Source organism: Giraffa tippelskirchi, chromosome 11 (genome assembly GCF_054371585.1).
Source record: "Giraffa tippelskirchi isolate mGirTip1 chromosome 11, T2T-mGirTip1v1.2.pri, whole genome shotgun sequence".
Lineage (NCBI taxonomy): Eukaryota > Metazoa > Chordata > Mammalia > Artiodactyla > Giraffidae > Giraffa > Giraffa tippelskirchi.
The window spans coordinates 120302796-120328752 of NC_137285.1; the positions used below are offsets into that span (position 1 = coordinate 120302796).

The window sequence follows — 25957 nt, forward strand, 5'->3', positions numbered from 1 at the left end:
TGGACTTAGGTCTTTGGGTCAATGATGAAGGATACTGAAGAAGGAGACAAAATAACAGTACTGCTTTGAACAGCTAATCTTCATAATTAACAGACCAATTGAAACGTAAAGAAGCATTTTTTATAACAGTATTTTGTTTCCCATGTAAGCAGCATGGAGAAAGTTGGAGCAGTTCAAAAGAAGCAAGAGATGGAAAACTGCTGATTTTGAATTTTGTATCTGAAGCAACAGAAATGAAAACCTATTGACAATATTATTTTAAAAAGGTATTTTGTCGGGAGAGCCATTTTACAAAAGAAAAAGTGTAAATGGTTAGTTCATACTCCATAATTTGGGGTAACATTTGAATGCAATAACATTTTAAAATAGTTTTGGGGAAAAAAGACAGTGGCTTGTCATACCCAATTAAATAAGCATCATTTTCAAATATAACATTCCAGACAAGGCCTCTGTTACACAACCATTTTTCCAATTATATTTAGTAAAAAGGAGGGTAGATTCTTACTGAACCTTTGCAAATAACTATGTTATCATTTAAAAGTAAGAATATTTAATAAAAGTTTCTGAATTTGGAAGGGGAGTCAAGTAGGGAGAATAAAACATCATCTAAAGATGTTTCATTCAGTTTACAAAATCAAATTTTACTAAATTGTTATGGATTATAAATAAGTTAATAAGAAGGGCTTCCTTTTGTATCCAGAAAATTACAACATTAAAACAATATCAACAATATTCCAAACAAATAGCTACAATCATCTCTCATTAGTTCATCCATTCTATGTAATCATTTCTTGTCCTACTGGGTCTTGGATTAGCAGTATCATGAACCCATCTGTTTCTTACTAATAAGAGTTCCGTAGATTCTAATTTAGACCATTAGCATCATCTTTCCTCTTCAGGACAGTCTTAAAGTTGTTTAAGTGATGACATCAGAAGCCTGTACCCAAGATCTATTATTCATTGAAGTGTCAGTAGTTTGAAGTAGCTGGTACAGTCCTTTTCTTTGGACTCTGGGGACCATGCATCTTTGTCAAAGACGTGATCTGGCCCCTGCAGCTGATTGCAGAGCCTTCAGGGGAGCTTACAAGTAACTATCTGTAGATGTCAGACTTAAAATGACTATGGTAATTGATGGAGAGAGTTCATATCAAGCAAGATGTAACTGACAAGGAAATTTGGTTGTTTCTGTGTCATGGAAAACAATGCTAATCCAAATAAATAAACACATAAAGCTATGACAAAATGTCTATGTACATAATGATTAAGGCTATTTCCAAAGATATCAAACTTTACAACCAATTTATAAAAATAATGAACATACTTGTTACAGAGGAAAAATTCTTGAGATATGCAAAATTCCCTACTTGTTATATACATAATACACTAAAATATACCAATAATATATCAAGAATATCAAGTGAAGAGATTCAGAGTAGGTTCTAAACATTTATATTTGAAAAAAACTCTACAGATAAGTCTCCACTGCCTAGAGAAGGAAATGGCAATCCACTCCAGTATTCTTGCCTGGGAAATTCCATGGACAGAGGAACCTGGTGGGCTACAATCCATGGGGTCGCAAAGAGTCAGACACTACTTAGTGACTAAATAAACAGCAACATAGATAAGTCTGATATTTATCCCCAAATAAAAATCACTGGCTTAGAAGACTCAGGTTTCTCATTAAAGGAGAAAGATTTAAACCAAGTAAACATTTTAAATAACTAAAATTATGACTAGTAACACTATTTTGCTGTTGCCTAACATCAAGCAAAGCATCATTGGTATGAAGATAAACAAATATCAACAGGTCTCAAAGTCATTCAAGTCCCAAGATAGTTACAGCAATAAAATTTTACTTATACAAATTTAACCTGGGGAAGGCTAAGCATTCTTTCTGATTTGACAAATCTTTCCATGAAACTCATCAATAGCAACATAAATAAAACCTAAGTATTCTTGCCTGGAGAATCCCAGGGACAGGGGAGCCTGGTGGGCTGCCGTCTATGGGGTCGCACAGTCTCGGACACGACTGAAGCGACTTAGCAGCAGCAGCAGCAATTATTTAGAAACAACATTCCTCTTTCATAAGTTAAGGAAAAAATCTTTTGGAGTTCGAGAGACCCACTTAGAAATATCAAAGATAGGTTTGGGGAGGCAAAAATCAAAAGTTGTCAGTATATTTAAACTCTTAAGATAGGATCATGGGTGCCTAAGAAATTACTGTTGTTTTTCTTCAAATATTATGATTTGAAGGTGACAATAAAACATCTAAAGATAAACACAAAATGTAACACAATTGTAAAGAATCTTAGTTTTTTTCTAAGTGAGGAAATTTTGCTTTTTAAAAATAACCAAGAACATAATACAATTAATGTATTGTAAGACAGAATCTTTTGCTATCTAGGCAAAGTACATAGATAAAAAGAACTTTCCATATTGGAGGTGAAGGCAATGGGAAGTAACATGAAAACAAGACCATTAAAAATGAGCAAACTTTGGTGAAATTTTAGCACATTTCATAACTTTTCAGACTCAGGTATTATAAAGCAAGGCAAATAAAATTTAGTGATTGCCAAGGGGTGGGAGACGGTGAGGACGGGAAGTTAATTGTTTAACAGGTGTAAAGCTTCGGCTTGGGAATTTGAAAAATTTCTGGAGATGAATGGTGGTGAAAGTTGCATGACAATGTGAATATACCTTAATGGACACTTAAAAACAGTTAAAATGGTAGATTATTTACAAGCTTTGCCCTTTATTGTGTTCTTTTATATTTTGGAACAAACCGACACTTTATATTAGGACCCATCTCAGGGCATCTATAATGTCAGAATGAATTTCATAATATGAAGATGTTATTAATATGCAAAAAAGTCATTGCTGCCATCTTCAAATGACTCAATAAATAAGAATTATAAACATTTCTCAATTTAGTTTCCAATATGGTAAGTAGTGACAATTAATTACACAACCCCTAACCTCCCCGCCCCCCACAAACATCTTCAGTACGTTTGAACAGTGCAAAGGGGTTTTGGAGACAAAACAAATCATACATATAAACCCTTGAGACCCATTGTTTCAGGATAACACTACTCTTTTTTTTCTTGAGAAACAGAAGCACATACACAGTTGTATTTCTCTATTACTTCTCAATAAAGTATCAACCACTAACATAAATTCTAAGTTTTAACCAAAGTAAACTTCCATTTCAGAGAAAACTGAGGTTGAGGGGGAGGGAGGAGGTGGATAATTGTGAACTATGTCACATACCAGCTTTTAATTTTATTTTTTGACTTTATCATATGTGGTATCTTAGTTCTCCAACCAGGAATTGAACCTGTGCCCCCTCCAGTGTAAGCACGGAGTCTTAACCACTGGACCACCAGGTAAGTCCCACATACCAACATTTTCGCCTTTAAATAGAGCAGCAGGGCTCATGGATACACATAATACAACTTTCCATAGCCACATATATCCCTTACAGTACAACTTACCAAAGTGGCAAAAATGGACATATTCATTTACAGTGGTCCCCAACCTTCTTGGCACCAGGGACCAGTTTCATGGAAGACAAATTTTTCCATGGCTGGGGGGTGGGGGATGGCTTTGGGATGATTCAAGCACATTACATTTATTGTGCACTTTATTTCTATTATTATACCAGGTCCACCTCAGATAATCAGGCATTAGATCCCAGAGGCTGCATTAACAGACTCAAAGATACAGCCCCTCTACAGCATATAAATATAAGACACAAAAGTATATAAACTTAAAATTATGCTTAGTAATCAATGTCCAGTATTCTGTCTTACTTAAGAATGACCTTGGTATGCAATAACTACCCATTACTTAACTTAATTTTAGTATCAGTCCAAGGTTTTAAGCTACCTATAACTCTTGGAAATTATCTTCAAGCTGACATACTGCAAAACAAAATTACTGTTGAAATAAAAGTTATCTTCAGAATAATTACTGTGAAATAAAAGATTTTCAGAATAATACTTGATTAGTGAAACACAACTTTTCATTTTTCATAATCTTAAACATTATGAGTTATGTTAACTAATCTGACTTAATAAATTTGTATAAGTTTAGAAAAAGCATATCCAAGTAGAATACTGTTAGAGAGTACACTTAACATCAATAAATTAGAGAAAATATAGCTGTTTTTCTTAAACCCCAAATGCTAAACTACTCATTTTCCAAAGATTTACTTAAATTCATAAACTGGAATTTTAAAGATATCATTGAGTGGGTTTTGTTAGTGCAACACATTTAAAGATTTAGAAGTTCATTTTCACCACTTTCTGAAAATTGAAGGAATATTTGCCTAATTTAAGCTCTTATTTATCTCCATCTGGCTTCCCTGGTGGCTCATCTGGTAAAGAATCTGCCTGCAGTGTGGGAGACCTGGGTTCGATCCCTGGGTTGGGAAGATCACCTGGAGAAGGGAAAGGCAACCCACTCCAGTATTCTGGCCTGGATAATTCTTGGACTGTATGGTCCATGGGGTCGCAAAGAGGTCGGACACGACTGAGTGACTTTTACTTTCATTTATCTCTATCAGCCAATCCGAAAAGAACTCTATTAACATGAGACTTTACAATCAAATTTATTAATACCCTCAGCAAGTGTGAAAATATTACACTTACAGAATGAGGGATAAAGGTTTTTCTAAACTACAGACACACACATAAACAGGGCTTATAGCTTGCATTCTAAAATTTCAGTCACAGGTCACGAGTAAAATCTCACCAATCCTGGTATGAAAGAGTTGTTCTCCTTCCCAAAGGGCAAAGGGTTCAATAGATTTGGGCTCAAAATAGACAAACAAAAATGACTAACAGTCCAAATTCTCCATCCTCTTTCACCCAGCAGAGCATAGATCTCTATAACCCATTAGTCCATTTATAGAGATCAACAAACGGTCAAAGACCAAATTCTCAGTCACTGCTGCCACTAATGAGTATTGGCTATAAATGAACCAAAAGCGAAAAACAAAATTTGTAGAGAGGAAAATTAAATCAGAAAAATAGCAAAGATGCCTTGTCACTTTGGATTCACCTCTATGAGTCAAGAAGAGATGTGCCTGAGCGCAACCACATCTTTGGTGATGAAGTTTACCTGGCTCTGTCAGATGAATGCATTATGCATTTCAACGGAGGACCCCCCAAAACTATTAAAAGGCCATTTTCAAAATTAAAAGAATATGATTCTAATACACATATAAATATGTATTAAAAGGATTTTTTTTAACTTATTAATAAGAATCCAAAGAACAGGCACCTTTACGGATTAGGAATATTAAAATGCACGTGCAAATGGAACCCAAACTGAGTTTTTTGTGGGCTGGGGTTTGGGGTAAGGGAGGTGTTTTGCATTGCTATTGTCTACAACTTCAAGGAGCCAGACAGCTTCAAGAGTGTCAGAATCAGGTAATGGGAAGAGTATACAAAAACAATACATAGGTCTACTGAAGTTCATTTTTCTCCCTACAGAAGGTTATCATTAACATTGAGATGCAGATGTCACTCCTTACAAAGCTAGGAAGGTATGGTCCCACTGGACTTGTAACTTGTAATCCAGTTACGCCCAGGTTCCATCTTATTGCTCTTGAGATTATATTTACAACCCTTTTCCAAACCCAAATATCCCACAGCATTCAACCAGTTGAGACACTCCATATACCACTTGCAATATCACCACCCAGGCAACATACAGTGGGGGGGGGGGGGGAATCAACCTTCTTCTCATGTTTCTAAAACCCTGATGTGAAAAACTAAAGGTTAAAAAATTTTTTTAAAATACTACACTTTAACTTGTTTAAAACTTCCCTATCTTCAGTTTCCAATATAAAAAGAAAACATCCAGAAATCTAAAAACAGTTGCCTTGAACTGCTTTCAACAAGAAAAAACAGCAGGCCTTCCCTGCTTCTCTGTAAAAATTCTTTTTGACTCAGTCATGGTGAATCACCTAATCTCATTTCTAAATTGTTAAAAAAAAAAGAGAGAGAGAGATAGTGAAAAAGGTATCCTCACAAAAATATACTGTAAAAGACTGAAAAAAAACCCCCAAAAAAGAAAGAATGGGGTAGTCTGTCACTCATACATCTAAAATAGTGCTCAAAAAAATGGTAGGAGATGCTTTTTCCTCTGAGGGCTCTAAAATGCAACTTCCCCCCGTGCATGGTGGAGTTAGAAAACAGGACATCATGCTAAAATGGGCTCTCCTCTGCTTCTGATGCAGCTGAGGACCAAAAGCAAAGAAAAAAGGAGCAGGTGGCAAGTCCCCTTACTTCAAAGTGGGTTTTGAGACCACCTCCATGGACAGGCAAAGGAGGAGGTAGTTGGAGAGAACAGACGACGTGATGGTTGGATGGCATCACCAACACAAGGGACATGAGGTTGAGCAAGTTCCAGGAGATGGTGAAGGACAAGGGAAGTCTGGCATGCTGCAGTCCATTGGGTTGCCAAGAGTCAGACATGACTGAAGCGACTGAACAACAGCAAGTTAGAGATAGCTTTGTGACCTTTAGAGAAACACTCACCCCTCAATTCCTCAAGATTTGAGGTCAAAGAAAAGACATTTTGGAAAAGACAGTTGATGCCCTGTAACACTCTCCCTCCTACCTCCTTCACTTACCCAAGGCTGCACACCTTTTTATGTCAAACCTCACGAGAAAGGGCTTTGAAAAATCAGTTCCCTTAAAACTGAGTGGACCGAAACAACTGGTGTCTGACCCATACCAGGGAGGATTAAAGGCAGATGGCTGTGGCTGGAGTCAGGTGCTAGGATGAGAAGGAGTGCGTAAACCATTAAACTCAGAGCAGAAGTGCCTGCTTTGAGTGGACCAAATGGGGGAAGGGAGAGAATGAGCCTGAGGGTTGTTTCCAAGGAGACCCCACCTCAGTGGGCTTGCTACTAGGCAACAGAGATTTCAAATCAGATGCAGAAGTCAGTGGAACAGGTGGCCAGCACAGGAGGTCCAGTGTTTTCAGCGGACTCATTTCCAAGGGTCACATGAAACTGCCTAGTAAGAGGAGTCCATAGTGAATATCCATCAAAATCCTTGGCCAGCACCAGCACGACTAAGTGTTACAGTTTCCCTAAAGTAAGGCCTTTCCTCCTTTCACTGCTCCCGCCTCCATCCCCAAGCCCTGTTGGACCCAAGTCCTAGAGGGAGTGGGTTTGGAGGAGCAGAAGCCTTAGGTGGGAAAACAAAGAAGACAGTTGTGCGTCCCCTGCCCTCTTGGCCCCTGCCCCCTTGGGCCCCTACCTCTCTCTCCTCACTTCATGCTTCTAGCCTGAATCAGCCTGGGCTGGGGAAGCAGAGAAAGGGGAAATATTTGTCTTAAATCAAGTTCAGAGTTACATGGGACTGGACATTTCAATGACTGAAATGAGGCTATTTTATGACTAAAGTTGACTGGAGGGACTTTTTTCGACAAGGCCCTTTTCTCGAAGAGCTATAGGGACCCACTTGAGATTTCATCCACAGACAAGGAAGAAACTAGCCTCTGAGCAGAAGGGGCAGGAAAAAAATTAAAGTTGCTTTCAGAGCACACCCTATCAGACGCTACCCTTTTGGTTGTACAAGTTTGCTCCAAAGAAGACAGCCTCTTTCCCAACTTCTAATAAGTCAACCACTATCCCCCTAAAATGGTTCTACAGGACTTTCCCCTGTAGAACCATCCCCAGGGTAAAAGACCTTGCAGACTCTGAGAAACTTGTCAACCACAAATACAGCAGCCAAGCAGGAAAATAATAACAGGATAGGATGCTTTTTCTAAGGGTCTTCGAGCATTGGCTTCTTATATTGAATATTCCATGGGATTAATCAAATAGAAAGTCCTAGAGCTAAAGACTGTTTAAAGAAAAATCAGAGCAGGAAAAAAGAATCAGTGGTGGCTCATTCAGCCGGTCAAAACCATGGAGAAACCCAACCATGACCATGAAGAAGGAGCCGTAAATTCTAAAATCTCACTCACAAGGCAGTTCTTTGTATTTCGTATGACACTGAAGGAGTGTGCCAAAGAAACTCTGGGTGAATTTTAGAGACCTTCCACCTTGGAGTGGCAGGTGGACACCAGCTAGAGCCATTTTCAACCTCTGCTGAGAGCAGTAATGTCCTCAAACTGAAGTTCGATACAAATCATGGGATGAGGAAAGAATTACCTTCAAGGATCATCTATATGCTAATAAATTTAGTGGAGATGATGGAATTCCAGCAGAGCTATTTAAAATCCTAAAAGATGATGCTATTGAAGTGCTGCACTCAATGTCAGCAAATTTGGAAAACCCACCAGTGGCCACAGGACTGGAAAATATCAATCTTCATCCCAATTCCCAAGAAGAGCAGTACTAAAGAATGTTCAGACTACTAGACAATTGCACTCATCTCCCATGCTAGAAAGGTTATGCTCAAAAGCCTTCAAGCTAGGTTTTAGCATTATGTGAACCGAGAACTTCCAGATGTTCAAGCTGGGTTTAGAAAAGGCAGAGGAACCAGCGATCAAATTGCCAATATTCGCTGGATCATAGGGAAAATAAGGGAATTCCAGAAAAACATATACCTCTGTTTCATTGACTACACTAAAGCCTTAGACTGTGTGGATCATAACAAACTATAGAAAACTCTTAAAGAGATGGGGATACCAGACCATTTTACCTTTTGCCTGAGAAACCTGCATGTGGGTCAAGAAGCAACAGTTAGAAACTTGTATGAAACAACTGATTGGTTCCAGTTTGAGAAAGGAGTACGACAAGGCAGTTTATTGTCACCTTGTTTAACTTATACCCAGAGCATATCATGTGAAATGTCAGGCTAGATGAGTTAAAAGCTGGAATCAAGACTGCCAGGAGGAATATCAACAACCTCAGATATGTGGATGATACCACTTTAACGGCAGAAACTGAAGAGGAACTAAAGAGCCTCTTGTTGAGGGTGAAAGAGGAGAATGAAAAAGCGGGCTTAAAACTCAATATTAAAAAAGAACTAAGATCATGGCATCTGGTCCTATCACTTCATGGCAAATAGAAGGGGAAAATGTGGGAGCAGTGACAGATTTCCTCTTCTTGGGCTCTAAAATCACTGAGGATGGTGACTGCAGCCATGAAATTAGAAGGTGATTGCTTCTTGACAGAAAAGTTATGACAAAACTAGACAGTGTGTTAAAAAGCAAAGACATCACTTTGCCAACAAAAGTCTGTATAGTCAAGGCTACAGTCTTTCCAGTAGTCACGTATGGATGTGACAGCTGGACCATAAAAATGGCAGAGGGCCGAAGAATTGATGCTCTCGAACTGTGGTGCTGGAGAAGAATCTCGAGAGTCCTTTGGACAGCAAGGAGATAAAAACCAGTCAATCTTAGAGGAAATTGACCCTGAATATTCATTGCAAGTGCTGATGCTGAAGCTGAAGTTCCAATACTTTGGCCACCTGATGCGAAGAGCTGACTCACTGGAAAAGACCCTGATGCTGGGAAAGACTGAAGGCAGACGAATAGGATGACAGAGCATGAGACAGCTATATGGCATCACCAATTCAAGGGATAAGAACTTGAGCAAACTCTGGGAGATGGTGAGGGACAGGGAAACCTGGCATGCTGCAGTTCATTGGGTTGCAAAGAGTCAGACACAACTTGGTGACTGAACAACAACATTATCATCTACACGTACGATTTCAATGTAATCTGTGCTGTTTATTTCTACATAGTGAATGTGTACATTTGTTAACAAAGTTGGTCCATCATAATCATTCCTCTGCCTCTGTAATGTATTGAAATATCTTAAAACAGAGGGTATTACAGAGTTATAGACTAGAGATCTCTTCAAGAAAATTAGAGATGCCAAGGGAACATTTCATGCAAAGATGGGCTCGATAAAGGACAGAAAAGGTATGGACCTAACAGAAGCAGAAGATATTAAGAAGAGGTGGAAAGAATACACAGAAGAACTGTACAAAAAGGATCTTCACAACCCAGATAATCACGATGGTGTGATCACTCACCTAGAGCCAGACATCCTGGAATGTGAAGTCAAGTGGGCCTTAGAAAGCATCACTACGAACAAAGCTAGTGGAGGTGATGGAATTCCAGTTGAGCTATTTCAAATCCTGAAAGATGATGCTGTGAAAGTGCTGCACTCGATATGCCAGCAAATCTGGAAAACTCAGCAGTGGCCACAGGACTGGAAAAGGTCAGTTTTCATTCCAATCCCAAAGAAAGGCAGTGCCAAAGAATGCTCAAACTACCGCACAATTGCACTCATCTCACACACTTGTAAAGTAATGCTCAAAATTCTCCAGGACAGGCTTCAGCAATATGTGAACCGTGAACTTCCAGATGTTCAAGCTGGTTTTAGAAAAGGCAGAGGAACCAGAGATCAAATTGCCAACATCGATGGATCATCAAAAAAACAAGAGAGTACCAGAAAAACATCTATTTCTGCTTTATTGACCATGCCAAAGCCTTTGACTGTGTGGATCACAATAAACTGTGGAAAATTCTTCAAGAGATGGGAATACCAGACCATCTGATCTGTCTCTTGAGAAACCTGTATGCAGGTCAAGAAGCAACAGTTAGAACTGGACATGGAACAACAGACTGGTTCCAAATAGGAAAAGGAGTCCATCAAGGCTGTATATTGTCACCCTGCTTATTTAACTTATACGCAGAGTACATCATGAGAAACGCTGTGCTGGATGAAGCACAAGCTGGAATCAAGATTGCCGGGAGAAATATCAATAACCTCAGATATGCAGATGACACCATCCTTATGGCAGAAAATGAAGAAGAACTAAAGAGTCTCTCGATGAAAGTGAAAGTGGAGAGTGAAAAAGTTGGCTTAAAGCTCAACATTCAGAAAACAAAGATCATGGCATCCAGTCCCATCACTTCATGGCAGATAGATGGGGAAACAGTGGAAACAATGGCTGACTTTATTTTTCTGGGCTCCAAAATCACTGCAGATGGTGACTGCAGCCCTGAAATTAAAAGACACTTACTCCTCGGAAGGAAAGTTATGACCAACCTAGAAAGCATATTAAAAAGCAGAGACATTACTTTGCTAACCAAGGTCAACAAAGGTCCATCTAGTCAAGGCTATGGTTTTTCCAGTAGTCATGTATGGATGTGAGAGTTGGACTATAAAGAAAGCTGAAGCCAAAAAATTGATACTTTTAAACTGTGGTGTTGGAGAAGACTCTTGAGAGTCCCTTGGACTGTAAGGAGATCCAAGCAGTCCATCATAAAGGAGATCAGTCCTGGGTGTTCATTGGAAGGACTGATGTTGAAGCTGAAACTCCAATACTTTGGCCACCTGATGCAAAGAGCTGACTCATTTGCAAAGACCCTGATGCTGGGAAATATTGAGGGCAGGAGGAGAAGGGGACGACAGAGGATGAGATGGTTGGATGGCATCATCGACTCAATGGACATGGGTTTGCGTGGACTCAGGGAGCTGGTGATGGACAGGGAGGCCTGGCGTGCTGTGGTTCATGGGGTCACAAAGAGTCAGACATGACTAAGCGACTGAACTGAACTGAATGTATCCTGCCTGAGGACAGTCTCTGGATTAAACCTTCTGGCTAATCCTGTTATCTTAAAATGTAAATTATGGGAGTAGGTCTGGTGAGGTCTTGACAACATCCAGACATTCTTTTGATTCATTGGAGAGTATATAACTCCACTGCTAACACTAGTAACACTGCTAACACTACTCTTTCTGCCCCCTTCTGATGTCTATGTCAGAAGCTTTCTCTATCTCTTTTATACTTTAATAAACTCTATTGCACAAAATCTCTGAGCGATCAAGCCTCTGGCCCTGGATTGAATTCTTCTCCTCCGGAGGCCAAGAATCTCGGTGTCTTTTCGTGATTCAGCAATAACCTTTCATCTTGGGGGCTCGTCCAGTATTCTTCAGGACAAGGTAAGGATGCTTGGAGCTCTAGTTCTTTGTTCTGTTCTCCTAGCGAACACTTTTTCTGCTGTACTTTACTAACTCTACGGTAAGCTTGTGTGAATGAGTGAAATGCTCTGCACAAAGCAAGTGAGGAGCCCTGCTCTGTGGTTCTGCAGTGACCTCATAGGGCTTATGGCAGAAACCTGTCGGGGCTTTATACCGACCTGCCAATGCCAAAAGGCACCCAGTGTCTCCTTTGGGGCCTGACCAGAAATGGGCAAAGCGTGTGGACCGAACTCTCCTTTCTCGGTCAAACTTTTTGGTCTCTTTGACCATTTCGTAACTCCTTGGAAATTAGAAGTACAAACCAAATCTATTAGATCATAGACTTTCACGGAACTTGTGATCCATGCTGTTACTGTGTTCTGTGACTTAGGTCCCAAACTTGGATTGGTAGTCAGGAAGTGCCTAGCTTTGCTAGGAATCGAAAGTTTGGAAGTTAGACAGAGCTCTAGCTACAAGAGCATCTCTGAGGTTAAAAGGTTACTCGGATTGGAACTGCAATGGGGTTTTTTCCTTTGGTAACACTGGCTCTTAGTGGACCAGAGGAGGCTCTTATACTGGTGTGGTGACGCTTGGAAGGAACATCTCAGTTTTATGTTCGTACTGGTCTTATTGGGGTCAGGAATATACTCAGGGTCGTGCACAGGCACTCAGGTGACGAACGGTGCCCCCAGCGGTCTTAGCGTGGGAGGCATTCCAGAAGGTTACTCTGATTGCACCCTGGGTGGCATCAGAGGCAAGCAAGGTTTTGATGGTGAGGAGCTGGACGTCAGTCAGGGATGCCATCAGGTCTACCCCTGGTGCATCTCCACCCCGTCTCGGTGGTAGAACCGGGAGAGACGAATATGTCGCCTGCGTCGGTAAGGGACAGACTAAGTCCGACCAGGAAAGGAAAGCTTTGGTGTAAAGTTTGTCTACACCCCCATCTAGAGCAGGGAGGGACACCTCCGGTAGAAAGAGGGCGCTCATCGCTTTTTTTCTGTTACAGATGGGAGCTAACAATTCTAGCCTCACTCCTTTGAGCTGTATCCTGAAAAACTGGGATAGATTTCATCCCCAGGGCTTAAGGAAGGCAAACCTGGTCTTCCTATGTGATACTGGCCGCGGTACCCACTGGAGGACGGCGAACGGTGGCCAGTTGGAGGGTCTCTTAAGTATAATACTGTTTTACAGTTGGACCGGTTCTGTAGAAAACAAGGGAAATGGGTAGAAGTAGCATATGTGTTGCCCTTTTTCTCTCTGTGAAATATGCCAGACTTCTGTCCTAAGGGTATGGATTTGGGTGTGACACCTTCAGCTCCCTCCTGTCCTCCTACTTTGCCCCCGTACCCAGGGCTCCAAAATGGGCAAACTAAAAGTCAGAGAACCCCCCCAAGAAGGGTTGCCGTAATCTCAGTGGAAACCCAAACTGAGAGTCAAACTGCCCACGTAGAAGTCCCAACAACTCCTGTCTCAGCAAGACCTCAGACTACTCTGGTTTCAGTAGAACCTCAGACCATCGAAGTAAGAGATGAGATGGAGGACAGAAGACAAAGAGATAAAGTAAAGCAGGTTTCTCCAATATATCCCTGGGATCATATGTGCAGAGCAGCCAGAGAGACTGAGGAACAGCCACACAAGCTGTTGCCTCTTCATGAAGCACCCACAGGGAGAAATAATCAGTCTATGAGAGTTAATAATTTCTTATCAAGAAATACAGAGAATCAAGGAGGATCTGGGAGACTATTTAGAGGACCCAGAAAAATATATTAGAGCTTCTAAAGGTGTTGCTGCTGCTGCTGCTAAGTCGCTTCAGTCGTGTCCGACTCTGTGCGACCCCATAGACGGCAGCCCACCAGGCTCCGCCGTCCCTGGGATTCTCCAGGCAAGAACACTGGAGTGGGTTGCCATTTCCTTCTCCAGTGCATGAAAGGGAAAAGTGAAAGTGAAGTCGCTCAGTCGTGTCCGACTCGTAGCGACCCCATGGACTGCAGCCCACCAGGCTCCTCCGTCCATGGGATTTTCTAGGCAAGAGTACTGGAGTGGGGTGCCATTGCCTTCTCCGTCTAAAGGTGTTACTCTGTTTTATTACCTTACTTGGAAGGATGTGATGTATATCTTGGGACAAACGCTGACTCCCGACTCAAAGAGCCGAGTTTTGGGGAAAGCGGTTGCTTACGGAGATGAATGGCTTGGTAATGAATCAGTAGGGAAGAGGGAGGACGAGATAACCACCCTCCCTACTGGGAATCAGGCAGTCCCAATTACAGAACCAAACTGGGACTACAACACAGCTAAAGGAAGATGGGATCAGAGTCATTTTGTCAGATGTATTCTTGAAGGACTCAGGCAGGTGCGTGTTAAGCCTTTAAACTACGGCAAATTGGCAAACATAGAACAGGAGGAGAAGGAAGCTCCTAGTAAATTCCTAGAGAGACTGAGAGAAGCCCTTCGCAGGTTCACTGAGATTGATCCCCAAAGTGAAGAGGGAAAAGTGATCTTAAAGGACAGATTTCTCACTCAGTGGGCTCCAGATATCCGCCGTAAGCTATTAAAACGGGCGTATGAACCAAATCAGTCTTTAGATAATCTGTTACAACTGGCTCAGACAGTCTATTATGGTAGGGAATATGAGGAAAAGAAACACAGAAAAAGACCAAGGAACAGGCGGAAGCCCTCCCAAAGGCTATGAGAACCGTTCTTAAACAGCCTGAGAAAAATGCCCAGAGGGACCCAGGTGAAAAGGGATGGGCTTGCTATTACTGTGGAAAGGAGGGGCACGTCAAGCGGGATTGCCCTCAGGCATCCAAGCCGCCCCCGGCTCCAAGTCCGGTCTGCAAGGGACCACAGTGGAAGAGAGACTGCCCCCAGAGGCGTAGGTTTCAGGGGTGGACTCTTAAGACAATCAGGCCTGAAGGTGCCCGGGGGTCCCCACACAAGCTCCCGTCCTAATTACACCTAAGGAACCCTGGGTATTAATAACTCTGTGCGTGTGTGTGTGGGGGGGTGGGTGGGCAATCAGTCTATTTCCATTTAGACACTGGGGCAACTTACTCTGTGCTTACTGAAGCCCCTGGCCCACTTTCTTCCTGATCCGCTTCCGTAATGAGACTGTCTGGACGAGCCAAAAGGTATTACTTCAGTTGTTCTTTAAGCTATAACTGAGACTCTGTGCTATTTTCACAGGAGTTTCTGATCGTGCCAGAGTCTCCCTCACCCCTTTTGGGGAAGGATATACTGAGCAAGGTCCATGCCTCTGTTTTGAAGAATATGGAGCTCTCCCTTTCTGTCCTTTTAATTGAACGAAATGTAAATCCTCGAGTATGGGCTGATGGAAAACCTGTAGGTTGAGCACAAAATGCTGTTCCTGTAGTTGTCAAGCTCAAACACCCACACTTATTTCCACATAAGAAGCAGTATCCACTGAAACCTGAGGTTAAGGAAGGGTTAAAACCCATCACTGAAAATTTAAAGGAGCAGGGACTATTAATTCCCTGTAACAGTCCATGCAACACTCCTATTTTGGGTATAAAGAAATCAAATGGTAAATGGAGACTAGTTCAAGATTTACGAATAATAAATGAGGCTTTAGTTCCTTTACACCCCGTGTTGCCTAATCCTTATACTCGATTGTCTGAAATTCCTGAACGAGCCAAATATTTCTCAGTAATTGATTTGAAAGATGCCTTCTATTCAGTGCCTTTGGCGGAGGAAAGTCAATTTCTATTTGCCTTTGAGGACCCTAGGCAGCCAGCTTCTCAGTTAACCTGGACAGTTTTGCCCCAGGGATTTCATGACAGTCTTCACTTATTTGGACAAAGTTTGTCACGGGATCTACAAAACTTTAATAGCTCTGAAGCAGTGGTGTTACAATATGTAGATGATATTCTGCTCTGTGCTGAGACAGAGGAAGCTTGTTCACCAGCCTCAGAAGATTTCTTAAACTTTCTGGCAGGCTACGGTTACAAGCCATAAAGAGAAAAGGCTAAGCTTTGTCAACAATCTGTTAGATATCTGGGCCTAATCATATCAGAAGGGACTAGGGCCATAGGCCTGAGGGAATTAAACCTATACTAAATCATGCTGGGTGTTCATTGGAAGGACTGATGTTGAAGCTGAAACTCCAATACTTTGGCCACCTCATGCGAAGAGTTGACTCATTGGAAAAGACCCTAATGCTGGGAAGAATTGGGGGCAGGAGGAGAAGGGGTCGACAGAGGATGAGATGGTTGGATGGCATCACCGACTCGATGGACATGAGTTTGGGTAGACTCTGGGAGTTGGTGATGGACAGGGAGGCCTGGCGTGATGCGATTCATGGGATCGCAAAGAGTCGGACACGACTGAGTGACTGAACTGAACTGAAATCATTCTCTACCTATGACTTTAAGACAATTGAGAGGATTTTTGGGAATCACAGGCTACTGTCACATTTGGATTCCGGGTTATGGGGAACTTGCCCGGCCTCTATATAAACTTACAGCTGAAATTCAGCAGGCCCAAACGGACAAACTGGTTTGGTCTCCAGATACTCAAAAGACTTTTAAGGTTCTTCAGACTGCTCTTCTGCAAGCTCCCACTCTGAGCTTGCCCACAGGGTCAGAATTTAATTTGTTTGTCACTAAAAGAAAAGGTATGGCCTTGGGAGTTTTGACACAACCCCGAGGGCCTCACCAGCAACCTATTGCTCATCTAAGCAGAGAATTAGATGTAATTTCACATAGGTGGCCCCACTGCCCTAGAGTAATGGGGCAACGGCTTTATTAACACCTGAAGCTTTAAAAATAATTAATGGACGAAACCTTACTGTATTGGTGAGTAGAATCTTAAATTCTACGGTTAATATTTGGATGACAGACAGTAGGCTTCTTAAATATCAGTCACTGTTGTTAGAAGGACCAGAACTAAGCTTAAAGTTTGTGGAAATTTAAATCCTGCCACTATCCTTCCTGAGAAGGAAAATGAAACACCTGATTACGATTCTTCCCAATTCCTAACTTTAAACTATGCAGCTCGGGAAGATCTAATGGATACCCCATTAGACAATCCTGATATGGAAATATTCACAGATGGCAGTTCTTTTGTTGGGGATGGAAAGCATAAAGCAGGTTTATGCCGTGGTGACTGCTGAACAGGTTTTAGAAGCAAAATCTCTCCCCAGGGAACCAGTGCTCAGTTAGCCGAGCTTGTGACTCTGACCCGAGCTCTGCTGCTGCTGCTGCTGCTAAGTCGCTTCAGTCGTGTCCGACTCTGTGCGACCCCATAGATGGCAGCCCACCAGGCTCCCCCGTCCCTGGGATTCTCCAGGCAAGAATACTGGAGTGGGTTGCCATTTCCTTCTTCAATGCATGAAATTGAAAAGTGAAAGTGAAGTCGCTCAGTCATGTCCGACTCCTAGCGACCCCATGGACTGCAGCCTACCGGGCTCTTCCGTCCATGGGATTTTCCAGGCAAGTGTAGTGGAGTGGGGTGCCATTGCCTTCTCCCGACCCGAGCTCTAGAGTTAAGCAAAAGGCAGCAGGTAAATATCTACACTGATTCTAAGTATACTCATTTGACTTTACATGCTCATGCTGCAATATGGAAAGAAAGACAGTTTAAAACAGCAACAAGAGAACCTATTACGCATTTCAGAGAGATTGAGAGACTTTTAACTGCTATATATTGTCCTAAAGAAGTAGCTGTTATGCATTGCAGAGGGCACAACACAGCTGGAAGTAAAGTAGCTGAAGGTAATCAGCTGGCTGTCAAGCCAGAAAAGCGGCACTTTATGAAACCCCTTCACTACAGATGCCTTTGATCTGGACAGGTCCTGTGGAACAGGAAAAACTACAATATACTGAGGAAGAATTAGAAAGATATGAGAAAAGAGGAGCAAAGATTACTGATAAAGGGTGGTTACAGTCCGAGGATGGACGACTAATAATTCCTGAAAATGCTCAAAGGAAAATTCTTAAGGGTTTACACCAGAATTTCCATTTGGGTGCAGAGAGTACTTACCAGATGGCTTCCCGTTTGTTTGAAGGTAAAAATGTAATGAAAACTTTAAAGAACATTATCAAAAGGTGTGAGGTATGTCAGAAAAATAACCCAAAGACTGAAAAGCTAGCAAAATCTGGATTACAACCAAGTGGAAAGTATCCTGGGGAGGACTGGGAAATTGATTTTACTCATATGCCAAAAGCTAATGGGTATTCTTGCTTACAAGTTTGGGTGGATACTTTTACTGGACAGATTGAGGCTTTTCCCTGTCATAGTGAACAGGTTAAAGAGGTTATAAAGATTTTAATCCATGAAATTATCCCCAGGTTTGGGCTGCCACAGAGCCTTCAGAGTGACAATGGCTCCGCTTTCAGAGCTGCTGTAACTCAGGGAGTGTCTAAAGCTCTAGGAATAGAATATCACTTACACTGTTCCTGGAGACCCCAATCCTCAGGAAAGTTTGAAAAAGATAATGACATTATCAAACGACATCTGCGCAAATTAACTCAAGAGACGCAAGACAACTGGATTAAAGTCCTACCCATAGCTTTAATGAGGGCTCGAACTGCCCCAAAAAAGGGGAGACTGTTCCCCTTTGAATGTATTTATGGAAGGCCTTTCTTATGCACAGACATTGTTATAGACCCTGAAGCCTTGGAATTAACTAGTTATGTGACTCAGCTCTCAGCTTTTCAACAGGCATTAACAGAACTCCGGGAGATGACTCCTGACCCAGCCTCTGAGTCATGCAAGCCTCTATTTGAGCCAGGAACCGAGGTCCTCATAAAAACATTGGGGTCTGGGGGCCCATCCCTTGAGCCCCTCTGGGAAGGCCCTTACCAGGTTATTCTTTCTTCTCCCACAGCTGTCAAAGTGCCAGGAGTTGTCGTGGGTACATCACACTCGAGTTAAGAGGTGGCACCCTGACCAGAACTAAGTGATTTCATTTTATGTCTTTACTTTCTATGCTCTGACTTGTACTTTTCAGTTGGGCCTGATAATCTATGTGAGCCTACTTCTGCTGACTCCAAAGTCCTGATTCTGCTGTTTGATCCTCAAGACAATGCCTTCCTGTCCTGGGCTCACTCCTACACTGCATTCCACAATCAGTCTAACTGCTGGGTCTGTGGAGCGCTCCCCTCTTCATTACTGGAAGGCTTCCCGTGGTGGACATCTCCACTTCAAGGAAAAGACTTTCTCCAAGTCTGCGAACACCTTCAACAACAATCATATGTGATGCCTCTTCTTAAACTGATGACATCTAACAACCTTAGGATGGACTAATGTAACTATGGACATAATGTGACTTTTCATTTTGATTTTAACTAGGTTTAATGACTATTTTGCCTTACGTCTGTAACTGTATAATGGGGTTTTCTAACCGTCTAAAAGCTTTTAAGTTACAAATGGTTGTCCAAGCTCCTACGAGTGCCACAGCCTCCTCCAACTATTACTTGGGGCCCCTGGATCAGAGACCCTCAATATGAGGGTTTAGAGAATATGTTGCCTCAACAATTTAGGGACCACGCCCCTAAATAGCAGAAGTAGTTATGGAATGAAAACGACGCCCCTTTCCCTCAGCAACATAATTCTCCTAAAAGAAAAGGGGAAATGAGAGAGTCATTTCCTAGGCAGGCTGATAGGAAGTCTAGGGGTCCCCAAGGAGAGTGGGGTCTGGAATTCTTGAGGAGGAAGAAAGGACAAACTTTTTTTTCTTCTCTCTCTACTTTCCTTAGGATTATATAACAATAATGTATCCTGCCTGAGGACAGTCTCTGGATTAAACCTTCTGGCTGATTCTGTTATCTTGAAATGTAAATTATGGGAGTAGGTCTGGTGAGGTCTTTACAACCTCCAGACATTCTTTTGATTCATTGGAGAGTATATAACTCCACTGCTAACACTAGTAAGGGGGTACTCTTTCTGCCCCCTTCTGATGTCTATGTCAGAAGCTTTCTCTATCCCTTTTATACTTTAATAAACTCTATTGCACAAAATCTCTGAGCAATCAAGCCTCGTCTCTGGCCCCAGATTGAATTCTTCTCCTCCGGAGGCCAAGAATCCCGGTGTCTTTTCGTGATTCAGCAATAACTTTTCAGATTCTTTCATAAGCCTCCTCGAGACTCTATATAGTAGAAATTATCTCAGTTTTATAGGAAAAGGAAACTGAGATTTAAACAGCATAGACAATTTAAACAGTGGAGCACAACTAGTGAATATTGACATCAGGATATGAATCCAGGCTCAAGCTCTGGAGGAAGAGACAGGAAAGGCATTAGAATCTTGAGAATGCATAGGATCTTATTGTAGGGGACGTGCCAAGGCCTCAGGCTAATAGTTATTAAGGTCGAAATCCCCTCTTTTGTAAACAAATATTAATGGTGAAAGATTGCCCAGAGCTAGGTACCAAGTCAAGAGTGGTAAGGGAAACAGAGGGTTCATGGAGTTTATTGTGTGAAGGGAGAGAGCCACAAACACAAATAAGTATGTAATCTGAAATACTGACAAGTGCTATGAAGAAAAATTCTAAGCATGTGTTAGGGATAAAGGGTGGAGGATAATTTTGACTAAGTAGGAAAAGGCTTGTCTGAATGAGAACTATATAAACAGAGACCTGACAAATAAAATGAGTGAAGTGAAGAAGAGGAGAAAAATATTCTGGGGCAGAGGAAATTGCTGATGAAAAAAAAGAAAATGGTCTTGATGCAAGAACAAGCAGAACTTTTGAACAAATGATGCTAGATAGGCAGGAGGGGTTCAGGGCAAGCAGGGAAGAATCTGAAGTCTCAGGAAGGAATCTCAGGATCTCAACACATTATTGGCGTTGATTAGTGGGAGTTCTGCCATTTGGGGACCAAAGTTTCCAGATCTTCCAGTCAGTTATGGAGTCAGAAACTGATCCCTGAAGGTGTGGGGAATAGGGTTCCTAAGGCAGGAAATGAACTGGGACTTTCTCTGTCTTAGGGGCTCCTAACCTTTTCTCACCCAGTCTGTTTCCTAATCTATCCTGTTTTTTTGCATCTTTAAAATGTCCACTCAGTTCCACCTGGTCTTTTCTACCTTTGAGCACAGGCATTCCCTTGAAGGTATGGAAGGAATAGCTCAGTTTTCTTGCTCTTTCTAGAACCAACTTTGCGTAAAACTATTTCTCTTCCCTGGAATACCTTTTTATAGTCATTCGAAAAAACTCTAGAGAGTAGTCTAACTCAGACTGTACTTCCTTCACAAAGCTTTCCTAGGTCCCCACCATCAAAGGCTCTACTTTGCCCATTCAACCTGAGTAGGGTCTGTTTGCCATAAGGTATTTCATGTACACCTATGGCTTCTGGAAAATTGGTGAACCTGTCCAGACATAGGCCCTGTGGCATCCACCTTCATAGAGCCAGCCTCTTGATTGTAGTTTCTTCTCTCTCTTCTCCTATAGCAGGAAGTATTTGTTCACTCACATTAATCAGTGGCTTGGCCAATGTTGTAATCTTCACTCCCTAGGCATTATTCCCACTGTTTTATGAGGGTGAGAGTCATTTGGGTGCTTGTTAAAAAGTCAGATTCTGTGGTTTTACCTTAGACGTAAAAAAAATCGTGTTGTTCAGGCAAAGAGAACCAAAAATTATATTACTAAAAACTGCCCCCAGGTAATTGTTATCATGACAGAAATTCAGAAAATACCACAGAGTATAATTTAGGTCAGAGAATTAGCAGGTGCACCCTAAGTTAGATGTTTGCTCATTTACCTTTCTTTATCCTGTGGCCGAACAGGTGTTAACTGCAATAGGACTTGTTTTTCTCCAGCCCTTTAAAAGGGAAGGAAGGAAATATGTTTTAGATATAGAAGTATTTTGAGATGGATATTTGGAACTAAAGAAAGCCTGAACTGGAGACCTGAATTAGAGAGTAAATTTGCAAAGAACAGACCCCAAACTCAAATTTGGGAGAAAATCAGCCTAGAACAGGAACATCTAATATATACTAGGAATTGTTAGGTATTCTACGTATAATGAATTATTAACTTAACCCTGATGATTTCCCCTATAAAGTAGGTTTTATTATCTACATTTTGCAGGTGAGGAGACTGAGTTTCAAAGAGATCAAGTGACACAGGTCATACAGCTAATAAGCAGAAAATCTCCCAAATAGATTGCTTATTCTTTTAGCAAATATTTATCGTCTCCCATGTACCATGTACCTTTCTTAAACACAATTTACCCTTTTCTCTAACCAATTTTAAGCTTTGGCCCTTTTCTTTGGTTTTTAAATAATTTCATTATGATGACTTTAGGTGTTGGTTCTTTTTTATTGCAATTCATAGGATTTCTTAAATCTGTGGCTTTAATTTCTTGCTCAAAGCTGCCCTAAGCTCCTTGCCATTTGTCTACTCACAAGACAGACTTTTATAACATAAGTACCATGAGAGTGACATTCTCTCATTTTGCCATATGCTCTTGGTTAAAGTCAGATAGGTCCCCTCTCCTACACTTAGGGGGATGGGGGAATCCCTTAGAGCCTGTTTACCTAAGTCTCCATTAGACTCCCCGCTTTGCCTGCCCCCGGCTTTGATTTCTGTATACTGGGACCCACGACACTAACATTCTAATTTGGGGGAATATGCATACCTTCAGGGTGAAAGAGGTTCCCATACCTTCTCACCCCTCTTCAATCTTCACATTTCAGCTTGATTCTTACTGTTTATCATCTCTTCATTGATCTTAACAAAATGTTTCTTATATTTTGTTCAGTTTTCCTCTTTCAAGTTATTTTCAGCCAAAGGGTTGATCCAAATAACCTAGCCTGCCATTACTAGGAAAAAGAAGTCCAAAGTTAGTGTGCAGGAGATTCACTCAGATTACTGCAGGGACAGCCTGCAAGGATTCAAACATGGAGGTGAAAAAGACAAATTAGTCTGATATTACAACAATTCAGGTGAGAGACAGTAGTGGCTTGGTGAAAGGTGGCAACATGCAGAAACTCGATAATTGGATAACTCCAAAATAACTCCAGATATCTAAATAATTGAAAAATAAGCCCTTTAAAAATAATCACTGAAGAGTTTTATATTATCATTTTCTCCCAAGTAAAATAAAGTTGAATAGAAGCTCATTAGGACTTGTGGTGGTGTTACACTGCAGTATTTTTTACACTTGAGTGGAACCTTAAGGTTACATTACCACCCTACCCACCACCAGATAATCAGTTAAAACCCTATATATACAGAGAGAGGGTTTGACAAGCCCTGAACTAGTGAGTAATAAACTTCTATGTACTACCAGTGACAATTTAAAAGATTTCCATTTTTCTGCAGAGAGGACAATGGGAAGCTGTATCCCCATCCTTAGTGGTGGATGCCCCACAGAGTCCTCAAATGGAAGTCACTTAAGAGACTTTGCAGTTTTGAATTGGGTTTGTGGTCTTAATATCCTCTCAAGTACTCATTTTCTGGGTTGGGAGGTTGGTGTGGCGCTTAGTGAGGGTCCTTAGGTCGCTGGCATTCTGTGTTGCACACTGTTGCCCTGTGTTTCCTCTCGTTCATGCTGTGTCATCTTCCTGTAGGAGGCTCAGTTAGGCTGGACTACATTGCCTTGTTTTAACTCCTCTGCTATTCTGCAGGATTAAATTGAGGTCTCTAAGGAAACACTTCTGTCTCTTCGGATAGCCCAGCCCTGCCCAGATTTTTATCCCTAGCCTTCAAGTCCTGCCGACCACCCCTACAATTGTGGTTGGACCTCTGCCTTTCACTCTAACTTCATTTCATGCCACTTTCCCCAGCCTTGTGGGACCTGTATTTCCTGAACTCACTAAGGTCATTACTTCCCTGGAGTCTTTCCCTCCTGTCTGCCTGGAAAATTCTTCCTCTAGACCTTCTGGTAGCTGGCTCCTACTCACCATTCCAAAGTCCATGAGCCTTCCCTTGCGTTCAGCATCAATAGATTAGATGAACACCTACATTATATGGATACTGCACACCAATAAGAAGAAAATTTAAATATCTTCTGAAACAATAGGTGAGGGCAGGTAAGCCAGTCTAGAAGACCAGAGAGTATACTGTAGCACTGCCCCACTCCTGAAGAACAAAGGAGCAATAGTTTCACCTGAGCATATCCGACACCTCCTAACCATGGAGTCCTTTTTGGCTCTGCTATGGTCTAAATGTCTGTATTACCCCAAAATTCATATGCTGAAACCTAACCCCCGAGGTGATGGCATTACGTATTGAGGACTTTTGGGGTGATTAGATCATCTGAGCAGAACCCTCATAAATGGGATTAGTGCCCTTATAAAAGAAGCCCAAGGAAGTGCCATTGCTCCTTCCACCTTGTGAAGTTATAGCATAAAGATGGCCATCTAGGAGTCAGCCTCTCACCAGATGCCAAACCTGCTAGCACCTTAGTCTTGGACCTCTCAGCCTCCAGAACTGTAAAAAATAAATTTCTGTTGTGTATGAGCCACCCAGTCTATGACCTTCTGTTACAGCAGCCTAAAAAGACTGAGACAGGCCCCTAGTTTCTAAACTATTACTCTGGGTAAAGGTATGCCTGATAGCGGGCCCCACACTGAGGACACTCAGAGATGCTGCAGAAGAAACAGGAGGCCCGAGGCCCAGGGTGAGAAGCATAGGAGAAGATGGGTTTTGAATCTGGAGACATTGTTTTGTGGCTTCAGATCACTAGTTCTGTGTTACCTCTTATCACTAAGTCACATCCTATTCTAGTTATTTTATTCCACACTGGCAGATAACTGGCTTCAATAATATCACAACTACTCTGTTCTTTCTACTGAATCATTTAGCTGATCTGTGATTCTGAGCAAGTCATTTCTGTTTTAACATCTTTGCCTGTAAAGATGGGGATAATGCAGCCATCTCAAGACCTTTCCATATTAGAACAAGAGAAAGTACTCTGAAAGGGTTAATTAAACATGTGACTATGAAGCAGGATTGTTAAATACTTGCATTTTGTCAGAACACAACAGTTAAAACCCAGCCCAACAGTTACAGCAGTGTCTTCCAAGTCCTGCTGGGTGGGAGGCCTGCCAGTCATCAAAACATGTTAGAATTAAGGCTTACCCAGGCAGCTACTTCTGGGCTTCACAACAGCACACGTTTTTCCGGTCCCTGGTGAGGGTCCCTTCTTGCTGGACTAAGTGAGTACACTGGATCTCCTCTTAAGTCCCTCCTGTCCCCAAGATAAGTTCCTACCCTCTATTTCTCTTTCTTCTTCTTGCCCATCTATTTCCCCTCCCCACCGATCACTCTCTCAAACCTCCCCTCCCTCTCATCCTGGTCCCTTCCTTTCATTACCTCCTCTTCTCATTAGTCTCCCCAGCCTCTCCCCCTCCTTCTGACCAAGCCACTTTTCTTTGAACATCTTTTCTGTGGCCTCCCTGTCCCGAAAGCCCATTGCAGCCAGCGGCACCTCTGCGCACCAGCCTCTCTCCCTCCTCTCATCCCAGCCGTTCCTGGCCTTAGCCGTTTCCTGTGCGTGGCTCAGGTTCTCAACGGCTTCAGAAGTTTCCTGTGCGTGGCTCGAGTCCTCAACGGCCTTAGCCGTTTCCTGTGCGTGGTTCAGGTTGCAAGCGTGCGCTGGCGGGAAGGGGGCCTAAGGGGCGGGGCTGAGGGAGGGCGGTGCCTCAGCCTCTGAGAAGCAAGCAGATTCGATTTTCCCTATTTTCCCTGGGGCTCACCTTAGCGAAGTGACTTACAGGTTGGTATCAGCCTGAACCTCAAGTTTTGTGTGTCATGTGTAGCAAGGCCTGGCGCATGAACCACCCCTCCCTTGGGCACGCCTCACGTGTCTGCATCTCCTCCAGAACTGGCTTGGGTTGGTCTCTCCTTTAGAATCTGCCCTTGAGATAACTTACCGGGAGGCAACATGACCTGGCAAAGACCACACAAGCCCAACCCAATACCCATTCATGGGAGGGAGTGTCCTTCTTGTTTCTGCACTCTCTATAAAATAACTGATTTTATAATAATTGTTTTTGTAATTGTTAAATTACAACTGCTGTAATTAAAGAGATTATTCAAGAAATTCACTGAAT

General features: G+C 42.1%; 1 long non-coding RNA gene across 1 annotated transcript; it reads right to left on the reverse strand.

The window, feature by feature from the left end:
* Positions 1-9845: 9845 nt before the first annotated feature.
* LOC145526118 (uncharacterized) lies at positions 9846-25400 on the reverse strand. The gene is made up of 6 exons (XR_014068696.1): positions 24984-25400; positions 22563-22720; positions 21658-21717; positions 15196-15281; positions 14996-15056; positions 9846-13146 (listed from the first exon to the last, which is right to left on the reverse strand). It is a non-coding gene; the product is annotated as an uncharacterized LOC145526118 (long non-coding RNA).
* Positions 25401-25957: the final 557 nt, after the last annotated feature.